Source organism: Lissotriton helveticus, chromosome 6 (assembly GCF_964261635.1).
Source record: "Lissotriton helveticus chromosome 6, aLisHel1.1, whole genome shotgun sequence".
NCBI lineage: Eukaryota > Metazoa > Chordata > Amphibia > Caudata > Salamandridae > Lissotriton > Lissotriton helveticus.
The window spans coordinates 1,990,058,785-1,990,075,514 of NC_136067.1; positions in this window are offsets into that span (position 1 = coordinate 1,990,058,785).

Below are 16,730 nucleotides of genomic sequence, written 5' to 3' on the forward strand. Positions count from 1 at the left end.
CCTCTGCGGCGTTCCTCAAGTCTCCTCGCTCAGCCCAACACTCTTCAACGTCTACATGAGCCCCCTCGCAGCCATCGCACGCCAGCACAACCTGAACATCATCTCCTACGCCGACGACACCCAGCTGATCCTCTCCCTCACCAACGACCCCGCCACCGCCAGAGCCAACCTGCACGAAGGGATGACAGACGTAGCCAAATGGATGTCGAACAGCCGCCTGAAACTGAACTCAGACAAGACGGAAGTCCTCATCCTGGGATCCTCACCCTCCGCCTGGGACGAGTCCTGGTGGCCCCCCACCCTGGGCAGCGCACCCGAACCAACAGACCACGCACGCAACCTGGGCTTCATCCTGGACTCCTCCCTCTCCATGACCAGACAAGTCAACGCCGTCTCCTCATCATGCTTCAACATCCTGCGCATGCTACGTAAGATCTTCCGATGGATCCCCCCCGAGACCAGGAAGACGGTCACCCAGGCCCTCATCACCAGCCGTCTGGACTACGGCAACTCCCTCTACGCTGGAACCACCGCCAAACTCCAGAAGAGACTCCAGCGGATCCAGAACACCTCAGCACGACTCATCCTGGACATCCCCCGCCGCAGCCACATCTCCGGACACCTGAGAGACCTGCACTGGCTCCCGGTCAACAAGAGAATCACCTTCCGGCTCCTCACCCACGCACACAAAGCCCTACACAACCAAGGACCAGGATACCTCAACAGCCGCCTCATCTTCTACGCTCCCAAACGCCAGCTTCGATCGACCAGCCACGCCCTCGCCGCCGTCCCCCGCATCCGAAGAGCAACCACAGGAGGAAGGTCCTTCTCCTACCTGGCTGCCAAGACTTGGAACTCCCTTCCGACCCACCTCCGCCTGACCCAGGACCACCTCGCCTTCAGTAAGCAGCTCAAGACCTGGCTGTTCGAGCAGTAGCGGACCCCCCCCCAGCGCCTTGAGACCCTCTGGGTGAGTAGTGCGCTATATAAATGCTATGATTGATTATCTCACTCTATCACTATAAATCACCCACTCTCCTTCGCTTATCTTTGTTTGCTCCTTACTTTTGACCTTTACTCTCTATTTTTCGTTCACTACTTCTATATCCTCAGTGCCCTACTCTCCTTGTGTTATGTTCACTTGTGTTTATGTTTTCCGTCTCAGTTATTATCTTTTTACTTACTACTGTTTCCTGATTTAGTTTTGCTAACTCACATTGTTTTAGTATGTTTCTTACCTTCAGTTCATTTCTCTGTTCTTCTCTTCCTCTCTGTCAGTGAATCTATATGCCTTAATTTGCTCTCATTCTATTTCTTTTTTTCTCTTTTTATCCTTCTACCTTACTTTATTTCCCTTTCTGTGTCCTTCACTCTTACTTTATTTCTAGATACACTGTTATGATTTTTAACCTTTTCATTTGCATATTTTAATTTAAAATACACATTTTACTAATTATAACTTATTTTTTCTTCTCTCTTTCACAGATACAAAGTGCAGTAAAAAAATAATTAAAGTTACATTTATTATATGGTAAGTATGACTAAAAAAATATACTTTGTCATCACCCTTTGCTTTAAGCTTACTAATATTTTCTCATCCAACCTCACTCCTGTGTCTTTATTCTGCTTACCACACTTATTCTTATTCTCCATGTTTACTCCAATTTCCCTATTTCCCCTCTCATATTCAACTTCTTTCAATCCCTATTCTTTACTTCACTTTCCCTCTGTTCCCTTCCTTTGCTTCTTTACTCATTTTGTTTTTCTTAATTATTTATCTTACTCCTACACACACACCTCATCCCCCTCTCAACACATACACACACCTCTAACATATACCCCACACACACCACACACACACCTCATACACAAAAAAAACCCACACACACTCTTCACATACACACACACATTCCATACACACACATACATCGCACACATATACATCCCTCACCCATACACTCCTCACACATACTTCACACACCCTCACCGCCAGCAACACCAAAACACCCCACACAGCCACACCCACAGCCACACCTTACACACCCACACCCCGACCTACAGCCACTGACTCCCTATAAGTCACACACCCTGCATTACTTATCTTTCTTTGCTGTTTCACTCAAATCCATTCAGGTACTGTTTTCTTTACTCTCTTTGTCCTTTCTCTTTGTCACTCCCCATGTCTTATCCTAATTCAATTTTTCACCTTCTTACACCCCTCTTTATTTACACTAACTGATCTTTTCTTAACCTCACTCACCGTTCTTCATTCATCCCGGTTACGCCACTACCCTACATTCTCAATTTTTTACTGTCCTCTCTTTTTCTTTCAACACCCACTCACATTCTCCCACTATCTCTACTTTAGTCTTCTTCCTCTCTCTTTTCCCTTCTTTAGCTCCTTTAGTCATTTTACTTTTCTCACTTTCACCCTATTACACCTTCTCTGTTTTTTACTATGTAATAAACAATCCCTCTGTGTTCATCCTGTAGCTCTCTTTCTCTTAACATTACTCTCTTTGTGTTCTTCCCTCATGCTAACTCCTTCATTACATTTGTTTTTTCTATTTTTTGGGGGGGCGCGCCCCGGTACGCGTACCCTAAGAAAAAAAAATTGACAGAGATTTATTAAAAATATAGGTTTACTTTTACAAATGAAAGGTAGTTTTAAAAAGAACTGTTTTTTTTCTTCTTTTTGTTGTTTTTAACATTTTGTACTTTTTTTGGCTTTTCAAAACAGTTTTATATTTTTTTGTATTTTTTTATGGGGAGAAACAAAAAACAGGGAATTGTAAATGGCTCAACAGGAGCAAAAAAACAAAAAATTGAAAAAATTACTTTTTTTTGGGGCAATTGTGATTGTCACCAGCAAGGACGACAAGCTTTACGCTCTTTTCACCATAGGCGATGAGCTTGCCACATTGAATGTATGTGATTCTGAAATCCGCAAATCGTTGCTGAATACAAGGCATCGTCTCTGATGTTTCTGGTCCTGATTGAGCGGGTTCCTTTCTTTTGGAGCTGGTCCTTGAACACTGGGGGAGGTGACTGGCCAGTTCCCTGATCTCTGCCTGAGAATAGTTGTTAGGGTGCTTCCGGGTCATATGCCTAATCATGGTATTATTACCAAATGAATATTTTTTGTCTGGATTGCCCCTTGAGAGTTGTTCACCACAGATTAGGCAAGTTACCTTGGCTGCATTCACTTTTTTCTTTCCCCCTGGGAGTGAAAAAAACTCCCATACAATGTGTTCTTTTGGCTTGTATGGGGTATTTTGTTCAGGCAGCCATCTTTTCCCCTCCTCCTCCTCCTCTTCCTCCTCCTCCTCTTCTTCACCACCAATGTATTGTTGTGGTGGTCCTCTTGATGATGGTGGTGGTGGTGGTGGTGGTGCAGATGCTCCAGCTGTTGCTGCTACAGTAGACATTTCAAAGTACAAAAGAATTGTCTCTGTAGATGAAACAGGTCTTCCTCAGTCAAAGGACAAAGTCAGAATAAGGAAGAAAGGTAATGTTTTTCATCATTTGGGAAAAAAAAACTGTCCTGAACCAATCAGAAGTGTTATTTTCAGGTCACAAGACCCAGGCTTTACTCATTTGGAAAAAAAAACTGTCCTGAACCAATCAGAAGTGTTATTGTCAGATCACAAGACCCAGGCTTTACTCATTTGGAAACCAAAACTGTTCTGCACCAATAGAAAGTGTTATTTTCTGGTCACATGACCCGACGCGCTTACGCTACGCGCCCCGGGGCGCGCCGTAGTCGCGCTCCGGGGCGCGCCCTCGGGTGCATAGCGTAAGCGCGTCAGTATATGTGAATATTGATGTATATAAGTGACTATATGTGAGAGTGAGGGATTGTAAGAGTTCCTGTTTAAATTAGTATGTGTTTCTATAAGTGATTTTTTAAGAGAGTTAATATGTGTAAGTTTCCTTAGAAGTAAAGTGGTAGTGTGTGTATAGCTGTTTATGCAAATAAATGGATGTTCAATAGTTTATTTGCATGTGTGAGTATGTGTGTGAATAACTTTTGGATGACTGTCGGTGTGTAACTGGATGTGTAGGTGTATCACTACATATGATTAGTGAATATATGTATGAGTGACTATATAGAACTGTTGGTGAATTAGTGCATGTGTATATAGATGGTGGAATTATTGAATTGGTTGTTGTAACTGGTATGGGTATCTCCATTTTTTTGAACATTTTAGTTTCTATTTTTGAATATGCGTTTCAAGGGTTAGATTACAGTGAAAGGAGGTCTGTCACTGTGTCACAAGGATGGTGTCATCAGTGATGTCATGAGTGATGTAATATGTGACGTCATCAGCAGTGCTTTACACGCGCAAGTTATAGTGAGTCCAACTAACTATAACGTGGAATTTCACTGGTTTTATATCAGTAAAATTTCCAGCTAACTATAACTGGAGTCAAACCTATGGTTTTTTCAGTGAATTTCATAGGTTTTGTAAATGCTACATCCTAACTATAACGTGTGTAAAACCTATGTTTTTTTCAGTGAATTTCATTGGTTTTTAAAATGCTAATTCAGAAATATCTCGTGTATACAACCTATACTTTTGTCAATAAAGTTCTGGCAATATTTTTTTCGGAAACAAGCCGTTTTCTTCACTGTTCAAGTTGCATAGAGACTCCTTTTAAAGCGATACAGAATTAGAAAGTCTGTACCTTGCCTTTTTTTCAACGCATTAAAATTTGTCTGTAAATAAAAATAGCCTTTCTAAACTTTCGTGCTCGACCCGGTGTGCGCACTCTTGGCAACAGTTCTCAATAAAATGGATAGCGCATTTCCAGGCTTTCGTGCGCGACCGACTGCGCGCACCCGCCTATATATTTCGTGAAAACTTTGCAATCTGAACTTATTCAATTTCTTCATTGACCCATCAAAGAACTTATACTACGTCAAAGAGACTAAACCTAGGCTTCTTTTTTAATATTATGAAAATTTTCATTAAATGGAGCCGAATGTCTTTATAAACATTCGTGTGTGACCGAATGTACACACCTTGGTATTTAAAAAAAATATATAAAAGATTTTATACTTTAACAATTGTATGCTTGAATCGAGCTCAGAAGATATATTAAATCCGGATGTGTTTGGATTTACTCCTTTTCCCGTTTTGAAACTTCGCTGAATTAGACCGCTACTTCCAAATGGCGTACGTGACCAGATACTATCACCGCGTACACGTCCTGAGACGCGCATGTGAAGTCATGTGACTTGAAAACAACACTTCCAATTGGTTCTTAGTAGTTTCTATTCTGCAATTTACACGGAGCACTCCACCCACTTCTCTCACTATCTTTTCTACTCTAAAAAAAAAACGACGTTGAACACCCTTCGGAAGACTTTGCTGAAATGGCTGCCGCCCCGCATTCATCTTCCGAATCTGAAGGAAATGAGCGACTACCTTTAAAAAGAAAAAAGGAATCTTTTATTTGGCAATTTTTCACTTATCCTGAAGAACAAAAGAAAGTGAATGCGCCAAAAGTTACCTGCACGATATGCAATTCGGTTCTCTCAAGAGGAAATCCAAGAAAAAAATATTCCTTTTCCATACATACCATGGTGCGGCATGTCAAACAAGTGCACCCTGTGGAATTGGCAAAGGCATCGACAAGAGCCCTGGCCATGCTATTACCATCAGAGGTGGCCAGCACATCTTCTGGTGGACGACCTGTATCTCCATCGAGTGCTGTGATGGACTTGAGACCATATCTTGCAAAGGTGCACATGAAATGCAACGAGTGTGGAGAAATTCTTCTGTACGGAGAGCAGAGCCTCATTCTTACTAAACTATAAATTGAGAGTCATAAATGCCCCGAGAAAATATACATTTCTTCATTTCATTTCGATCCTGTGTCACACATGAAAATGTTGTTGCAAGTTTAAAAAATCAAAAACAACATAACACTTGTTTAAAAAAAAAAATTTTAAAAAAAAAGTTATTTTCAGAACTAACTCATTCTACCAAAAACAGCTCCAGGAGCATATTATAAAGGGGGTTTATCGCCGCTTTTTTGGCTTTCGTTCGTGCGTGACCGTGTGCGCGCACCCGCATATATATTTCGTGAAAACTTTGCAATCTGAACTTATTGAATTTCTTCATACACCCATCAAAGAACTTATACTACGTCAAAGAGACTAAACCTAGGCTTCTTTTTTAATATTATGAAAATTTTCATTAAATGGAACCGAATGTCTTTTTAAACTTTCGTGTGTGACCGAATGTACACACCTTGGTATTTTAAAAAAATATATAAAAGGTGTTATACTTTAACAATTGTATGCTTGAATCGAGCTCAGAAGATATATTAAATCCGAATGTGTTTGGATTTACTCCTTTTCACGTTTTGAAACTTCGCTGAATTAGACCGCTACTTCCAAATGGCGTACGTGACCAGATACTATCACCGCGTACACGTCCTGAGACACGCATGTGAAGTCATGTGACTTGAAAACAACACTTCCAATTGGTTCTTAGTAGTTTCTATTCTGCAATTTACACGGAACACTCCACCCACTTCTCTCACTATCTTTTCTACTCTCAAAAGAGAACAACGTTCAACATCTTTCGAAAGACTTTCTTTTCACGCGATAATGTGAAATACTGAGATTGTTACAGGATTTTCTATCAGATATGTGTTCCCATTTCTGTTGAAGCACTAACACCGTGGAAAATTCCACCGATAGCAGTGATATTTTTAACGCCGAGCACCGGCGATTTTTATCACTTAGAAGCCTTCCTATTATGAAGGTTTATCTCCCAAGTCTCTGATTCTCAAACTGTGCAACACGGCTCCCCTGTGTGCCGTAATGAACTGCTAGGGGCGCCGCCCACACTCTAGTGTGACTAACCATCTATAAATTCCACAGACATCTCTACCCTATTATCTGCAATTGTGAGCATCAAAAGGAGCTGCGCTACGCCCCTGTGAGAAGCCTCACTCCCACTGCTGCAACGGCTTGGCAGTCCTCCAGATGCAAAGGAACAGCCCCTCCGATCCATTGAAGTTCTGTGTCGGTCTCAATACCACTTACGAAATGAAAATAAGCACTGAAGAATATTCAAGCATGTAGTACTCCTCCTGCTACAGCATACAGAATGCATTGTATTACCTATAAAAAATTGAAACACCCACGCTACAATCATATAGAATACTTCCTCTAAAGAAGCCTGTGAATAACTTTAAAACATCAGATTAACCTTTTTTTACTCTCTCATCATTGTTAAAGATAAGTATTTACAATACTATATTAAACAATGCCATGGTTGTTGCTTTTTAATTTAAAAAATCTTGCAATCTTTCACAAACGCAATACTCATGGCTTCTTTTTCGTGACAAAAATATTGCAATATTACATACCTACATAGAATAACAGAAAAAAACATAAAACTACAAAGGCCAAACAGTCTACTAAACGTGGATTTGTAACCTTTGGGGCAGATTTATGTTAACTACTTCATACCCAGATATGCACCAGTTAATGTGCACCACAGTATGCTAGTGCTCCGTTACCCATGGTGTGCCACATTTGAAATGTGGCGCACCATGGTACAAAAACACCATACATGCGTAACACATCTGTGCTGAAAAAGTAATACATTGCTAGAGTTGCATTGCAAGTGTGATGCAGCTCCAGCAAGGCTCACCAATGCACTATATTCACAATACTGCGTCAATACCTACGCCTGCTTCAAGCACATGCACAGTTTTGAAACAGCATAGGTCTGAAAGTTACTGAGTGAAATATCATGCATTACAGTCAGCCACTTTCAAGACGCATTCCTTCAGAGGAAAACTTCCTTATGGTGCAGGGCTTTAGAATGTGACATATCTCCTAGATCCATAACGTTGTAAATATGGTACATTATTTCCACTGTCATTGTATTAAATAAACTGACGAAATTGTGGCGCAAAGAGACGCAACGTCAACATAAAGCTGCCACAATGTGTTTTAAAGTGCCCTTTAAATTACAACCAACACTCTCTCAGGTTTTTTTAACACCTGTTAAGTCCTTCCATGCTCATGACAGAGCCGCTCCATCACGAGCATTGCCTCAGCTGTCCTCAGGATGGACCAGTTTTGTCATGAGCTTGCCGCTGTGCTTGCACAGCACTAATATTGCGCCTCCATGACACGTTCCATTGACTAAGCAGAGCCATGACAGAATCATTGTATCATGAACAGATCTCAACCGTGGCTCATGAAGGAGTAGCTCTATCATGAGCATAGAAGTACCACTCAGCCCCCCGGCCCCCTAATGCTGAGGCAGAATTGCCACTGCAGCAAAGGACTTAAACTCCTCGAAAGAACAACATGTAACATTTAATATCATTTCCCACCAATGTTTTCATATATCAGTGTTGCTGAACTCACTCAGTAAAATGTCGCTCATTTCATTAAATCACTTTTGAAGCATACCTTATAACAATGCACCCAATTCTATGTGGAAGTGCTTATATTAAACATGACATTGCGTTTAGCAGGATAGACAAAGAAATGACACAGTGATGTAAAAGTTTCTTTATTTTTTATACTTACCTAAAAAATAGTAAAAAAGTAAATTAAATTTCTTTTAAAAACGTAGTACCTGTGGAAGAAAAGTAAAAATAAGAATATAATGTACATTTCATAAAATAAAAAAAAGTAGGAGTCAATAAGAGAGAGGCAGAGAAAACTCTTGGATGTTATTAGTTGTACTTACCTAATAAATATAATATCTGTGAAAGACAGTAAAAAAATATGTTTTAATACATATTTCTAAATTCAATGTAACAAAATAACTGAAACAACATATTAAATGGTTTATTTTTGCTGTCCTCAGAATACATTGATTTTCACTATATACAGTGATTTCAATATTAATCATCATATAACAGCGGGGAAAAAAAACACAATCAAAATGATTGTGTTTAAAAAAAACATCCAAAATCTCCATACATATTATAAATACCTGAAAAAAACATATCTTGAATGTTTTTCTCAAATTCGCAATTTCTTGAGTAAGCACACTACATCTTCCACAGTTAAAAACTAATTAAACTATACGACCTATTTTTAAATATATCTCAAAAAAACACCGTGCAAGTATCTCCTATAAAAATCTATCTTAACTATACATTTTCTTCTCTCATACCTTTCCGCGTGGCCAAATTGTATAAGTTAACTCATTATCTTTTAAATACCTCTCCCAAAAACTTGCGTCCATATATGTTCTAAAATAATTATCTAAAGTACTCATTTTCTTCTCTCATATTTTTCCACATGGCCAAATACTATGAGTTAAGTAGTTTTTTTCTGAAATTTCTTAATCTGAATCTTATCTATTCTTTTGTGAACCTTTACAGTAAAATTGTGTAACATGTTTTATACCATCAAACATTAACTACATTTCTACCTGATGTTATCACTATACCAAACACAAATTTCATTTATAGATTTGTAGACACTCAGTCACATGATATTTGTAAACAAGAAAGTTTCATATCTTTACAGTATTAATCTTCCTACAGAAAGTGATTCTACTGAAATTTGGGTTCCAAAAATAGCAGATAGGAGTTAGTTAAGGCAAAAGGCAAACTTTTCTTAAAAGTCAATTGGGTATCATTGCAAAGCGTCCAGCCACTTCCACACTTCAAATAAGCTGTATAATGTCCTGATGATGTGGAAGGCCCTTCATGAAAAATTATGGCTACAGTTACAAATGTTCTTCTAGAAATAGATACTTGAGTAGCCACACAATTTTTAATTAAAGTTGACAATTTACTCCCATCAGCTCTGCATCGTTGAAACATTAATATTACATATTGTCCATATCTATGGATAAATAAAGTTGATAACATTTCAGACTTACATTGAGAACAGACCATGTTCTGATGCGCATCTTTAACTAGTTTATTAAAAGACACTTCTTTACAGTCTGGTAATGATAAATATATAAATCTTTCACTGTTTATATCAGTACTACTTGAAAATGAGCAATTATCACACTTATGTTCCCATTTATAAGAAAGACCAAAAAGATTATCAATATCTACACCTTCATCTTCCAAAACTGTAAACATATACATAATAAATTCCTGACAATCTTGCTGAATATTCTGTGAAAATTGATTTACTCCTGCACATATGTCTAAAACATTCCTTAGTTCTGAAACACTTCCTACTTCACTTTCACCACTACTACATTTTTCAAATATAGAATTAAGGAATAGCAAAATGTTTGCTCCTGATTTTCTACAATCTGTTCCTTAACATTTTTTTAGAAAAAAAACAACATTAACTAGTACATTTGCATAACAGTTGACACCAGACCTGTTTTCAAACTTAAATCCAACAATCTCTTCAATACTAACTGTTTTCTTATGCCTACCAACAACAGCTACATCTTTTTTTCGTCGTTTCTCAACTACTTCAGCACATTTCTCCTCATTTTTCCTTTTCTGACCAACCATACACCTTTCAATTAAAGGATATTGAGGTAAACTTGGAGCATATTCTCTTCTTAACCTATTATACTCTTTCACACAATTTAAATCTGCACTAATCTTTGTCTCATCATAATCAATTAAATAAAATCCACATACAGTTCTAACTCGCGATAAAGCACCATATGCCATACCCTCTTTGAATACAGTGCTTCCAATATTTACCAAAGCACAATCTACACTTAAACATTGAGATTTGTGAATAGTCACTGCATATGGCAAACAAATTGGAAATTGCTTCCGACGGACATATAAGTCTTTCACAAGCAAAAAACGATTTGAACAGCGACTAATTTGCTGAACTTCCTCAATTCCATCAAATTTTATTCTTAAAAATTCAATCTCATCTCTATTTGTATAATTGACAAAACCAACAACATTACCCATTGCTCCATTTACAAATCCTCTCTCTACATGTAAATTTCTCCTTAAAATTATCCGACATTTAAACATACATACAGATTTTTCTCTAAACCAGCAGTTTTAGATATACTTTTTTGAAGAGAATCCAATTTTAACTTCAACTTTTCAGACAAAACAATAGTACTACCTTCATGCTCTATTCTATCTTTAGCTTCCAGTTTCCTAATTTCTTGATTTTCTAAATTCAACATTTTCTCATTAAAAACTGAACATTCTTTCACAGTTGGCATCAAGCATATCACTGATTTATCTGCTACCTCTTTACTATATATTTTCTCAGGTACATTATCTTCATTAGGAAACAGCTTGGAAAGTAATCGTGTTCGTAGAGTGTGTTTCGCATCTTCAGTTAGTTTTCCAATCCTTATATCTTGAAGAATATTACCATATTTAGTATCCTTTGCCTGTCGCATATTTTGAATCAGTTCAGTATATTTGAAATGTGACCATATATTAACATTTCCAATACTGCCCAGGCACTTTCTAGTCTCCTCATGCGTAACAGTTTCAAATACAGGTTGTCCTTTCACTGGAGTTAGTTGGAGTAGATCTCCAAAAACTATGACATGTTTACCTCCAAATAACACATCATACTCTGTCTTAAGTATCTGTTGCATTCTTAAATGCACAAAAGCAAGCATTAAATTAGATACCATGCTTACTTCATCAATAATAAGCAGTTTCATTTTTTTAAGCACTCTAGAAACTTCAAAACAAGCTTCTCCAGATAGCTGGTGATATTGTAATTTATTTTCATGTTCAACTGGCAGCATCAGTAAACGATGTAAAGTAATACCTTTAATATTATGTGCTGCCAATCCAGTTGGAGCAGTAAAAACACACGACAGTGTTGACTGAGTTCTTTGCTGTAAATATGTAGTAATTCCTTTAATTAGGAAACTTTTACCAGTTCCAGCTTCTCCACTTACATATAATCGAATAGGTTGAAATGACATACATGAGCAATCTTTTCTCTCATGACGAAAGCCATGCTCAATGTGCTCTGTCACTTCATCATATATCTGTCTTTGCTCAACATTCCCAGTCCCAGTGGATCTTGACTTAATGAAGCCGAACTTTGACTATCTTGTGAACTATCTCTAGCAATCTCCGCTGCAATTGTCGCATCTTGCTCTATTTCATCATTCAACATTTGGAGATAATTACTAAAAACAGGACATTGAATACTACTTTTCGAAGCGTTGAATGAATCTTCATAACTATCAAACTCTCCAAGTAGTTCCTCTTCTCTACGCCATGGTTTAAAGAGTTGCAAAAGAGCAAAATAGTAAAATTCTCTTTTGTCAGGTGTTTTGCAACTCAGTTTCCGATGATTAATCAAGTGTCCTTTTCTTTGTTTCACCAGACATCCTTCTTGTCTAATTACAGCGTATACACCTTTATCAATGTTCTCTGTAACATTCCTTTTAAAAGTGTAGTTTTGAAGTATTTCATACAGACAAATGTTTTCTAGAAGACTACTTCTATTTGGATAGTATGTATCCAACATATTTGTTTTCAGAATGTCTGTACTGTTTGGTTCTTTCTGGGCTAAATATTCAATTTCTTGCACAGGTTTTAGAACACGGTTTCGTGTTTCTGCAAGACCCAAACTCACCCAGAGAATAGTCCTTGATTTAGCATAAAGACTTGCTGATGATAATCGGTCACAACATTCATATGCTCCAATTTCTCGATGAGACAACATCTTCAAACTGTACGTATACAATTTCTTGCTTAGGCTCTTTTCATGAGAAATGTCTTCCCACATCTCCTTCAGTTCCGTCTTTTCAGATTTTGTGATGTAAGACGTTACATATCGAGCCACAGCAATAGAGTTGTCTGCAACATATTGTATGTCCATGTTAGCATTCCACATGGACAAAATGACTGGGTTATAGTCATTTATATATTTGGATTCTTCACCTCTTCTTAAATTGTACGTATTTTTAGGTGACCTTCTTCTGATGTTATGTCGCAAAGATGACATCAAATTGTTGACTCTTCCTTTTAAAAGTACTGGTCTTGCAAATCCAAAACGACATTTGGTGTAGAATTTACTCTTTGATTTGAATTTTCGCCGACAATATTTTCCACAACGATGACTTTGAAAGCGTAACACTTTTCCTCTTAAGTCCTTATCAGTTGTAATGTTAGGTATGTCACAAGTTGCATACTGTTCAATAAAAGACAGTACAGTTTCATCCGAATCTCTTCCAAATTTAGGAGCATCCTTGATCCATAACAGCATATGAATATGAGGAGCACCTCTTGCTTGGTATTCTTTTCTCCCAAAAAAATCCAGTACTTCACCAAGAGGCGGATTTTTCTTGTTTGTAAGAAAAGAATTCATAGCTTCAAATCTATGATTAAAATATCTGCAAACATTAACCGGATCTAACAAACACAGTTCTCCGGGTGTCTTGTAGTTTATATTTTCTATGTTTGCATTCGCCTCCTGAAGAAATTCAAGTAAATCTTCCCAAGCATACTCTGCACAGCTTAGAGTTAAAAACCATGTTGGTGCTCCTAAGTTTCTAAGCATGCACTTCAAATCTCCATGACAACGGTACCAATACTCATTAGTACCACGCTGACAAGCCATTAAATTAATTAGATGTGAATCCAAAACACTATCTTTCTGTTGCACTTTATCCATAAATTCCTTTGCTGAAATATTATGCAGATGAACTCCACTTTTTAAAATATGGTTTACTGCATAAGAGAGACCAGATAAGTCACTCTCAAACAGAAGATGAAACAAATATGGAATGCATTGGCGAAACCTCGGATCTTCTGCATATAATCTTGTTGTCCGGTATTCAGATGCAGGAATCTGCATAGGTCGATCATCATATCGTGTACCTTCACCTGTAGGGAATAACTGTGGGAAACAACGACCTTCCAAACTTTCTTCCCACACACTAATAGGATTTCCTTTCGCCTTTTTCATCTGAAATAATTCAATAGCATTCCCTATTGCTTCTTTGGAATGCAGTGGATGAACACTGTAATGTTCATACATTTCTTCACTTCTGGATAGGTCAACTTTTTCAATTTGTCCAATAGACAAATCACTCTCCTCTTCTTCACTTACATCTTCTTCTTCTACGTATACATCTTTATAGTACTTATTGTTTTGAACTAAATACAACGTTGCCTTTTTGACTTTTCTAACATCCACTAAATCTTGCCAGATTTTCTTACTCTTTGTAGGTACACCATTAACTAGAATAACTAGAGGTTCCTCTTCTACATTTTCAACACAATTGTTTCCATATTTTTTTTTAAATCAAGTGGCAAATATACAACTCTACCCTTTAATCCTCTTTGTAAATCTGAAGGATTTAATTTACCAGTCTTAGGCTCCATACGAACAATAGCCTGAAAAGGATGTACACATTGGATCAGAATAGTCTCATAAGTATTTAAATCCATCAATTCTGATGGAATATTTATCAACTCTAGATTATTATGAACAGCTCTAGCAGGCATGTTATTTTCATTTAATTTATTATAACAATATTTACAAATACGTTGCTTAAAACCCAAATCAAAACAGTTTTCCACCAACAAATAAGTTGCAAAATCTTTCCATTGACCATTACTTTCATCTTCACTTTTTAAATATAAATCAACTAACCTAGTTTGACTTTTGTAATGAATGCGTCGACAACAGACACAAGAAAAATGTGGTTTCTCACCTGCAGTTACCTTAAACTTTATTATTTCCTGTTCAAAATTTTCAATATTAACATGTCCAACATTTTCTAACACATTTCCTTCTATAATTATATCAGTTTCTGCATTATCTTCCTCTGGACCAAAATAACTTACCTCAATTTCTGCACAAATCTTCTTAACATCTAATTCACATCCATGCAAAAGAGCACTATTTAACTGTTTAAGTTTAAGTGCTGGACTTTTTGCATAATACATCTTTCTCACTAATTTTCTCATTTTAGTATGATGCACTGCTAACATCCTGAAGTGATGAAACACACTCTGGCATATTTTTTTAGAAAGACAAGCCAGAGAATGACCTTGCAGACCTATTTTTTCTCGCACTCTGCAATGATCTAATTCTTGCAACATAACAATTTTTTTTCTAAGACTTTCTTTAATGTACTTACGTAAGAAATTGCGATAGAAATCAATTGAATCCTGTCGTACACTACAAATGCTACTACAATTCCAACTGTAAACAGGAACATTAGGACGTCCCCCTGAAGCTTCTCCAGCCATCACCTCTTCTGCATTTCTAACCACAATTTTCTCTTTCTCAATTACACATCCCTCCTTCACCTCATATCCTCGACCGCTGGTGTCAACTGCATGCAACAAATCGTTACTTTGAAAGTAACTCTCTTCTTTAAAAAATGGTTCAGAAGTTGAAGTATGCATCCACTTTCCAGAAAACACTTTACAAAAATTACTCCTATTTATGTGTCTCTTCCATTTACTTTTAGCTTTTAAAACTCGTATTGCCTTATTTAGCGTATTTATTCAATTAAGTACTAAAATAAATAATTTTCTTTTTGTCTCAAACGCGTGCTCAACAATACCCTCTATATATTGTTTCTTCTTAAGAAAAGCAGATCTTCTTTTAGAAACTTTCTCCTTTTGTAATAAATTCGAAATTACTCTGTTGTAAAACATACGCTTCCTGATTTGGCTAAATTGATTCATCCGAGTTTTACTGTACAGATTTTTCTGTCTGCTGATTCCAGAAACATTTTTATCTTTGGTTCCATGTCTCCTTCTCGATACTGGTATACTTTTTTCCTTGTGCACTTCAATACTAACATTTTTCCTTCCACATATTGCTCTCAAAAACTTTTTGGTTTGCTTACCAGGAGCACTCTTCTTTTTATCCGTCCTATGTTCTTTTGATACTTCTTCAATTCCTTTCTTCTTCAAATTGTAAGTCCGTTTATAGAGCTTTCTTTTTTCACTTCTGGTCGGCATCTTAATTTAAGATTTTGATGAAATTCTCAATCTGTAAAACACAAACATAACAAATATTATAGTTGACTACTAGCATATAACATACAAATTTAAACAACAGATTCATTTTCTAAGTAGAATAAAGAAAATAACCCAAAATTTATCACACTCCATATCTGTTTTAACATTATAGACAGTTTTTAATTCTAATTTTTGAAGCATGCAAACAGTACACTTTTTTCAAGAACTATGGGTCATCGTAGATGTTTTAATCTTTTTTACTACAATCTCTTTTACACTTCATGAGAACATGTCTTATCACTCTCATAAAGCACATCATCGACGAATAGGACAAGAAAACTGTCTTCAAGAATGCTTTACTATCAAAACAAATTTTATTCATTGAAAAGTTCATAATCTAGTAGAACTTCCAGCATTATATCATCAGGAACTTCTTCAAGTCCAAAGTCCTCATCTCCTTCTACCATCTCTAAGTAAGCTGAGTCTAAAGACATGTCCATAAAATCATTATTTTTATCTATTTCCTCTTCAAAGACTGCATCTAAAATTTCCTCCATCTCTTCTAAGGAATTCTCCATAACTAGACTCAGTTTATTCTTCTGTATCCTTTTAAAAAAATATAGAGACTAAATTATATATTTTTTCATAAATGTATAACTTAAAAGTGCCTTTACTAATTTTTAAACTACATATATTTTTATAATTTCTAACTTATTAACTGTATATATTTTAAGATACCACGTTCGGCTTGTTTTGAAAAGAAATTGACAATATAACCCTAAACATTAACACTGATGTCTTTTTTCCATAAAATAATTACTGTT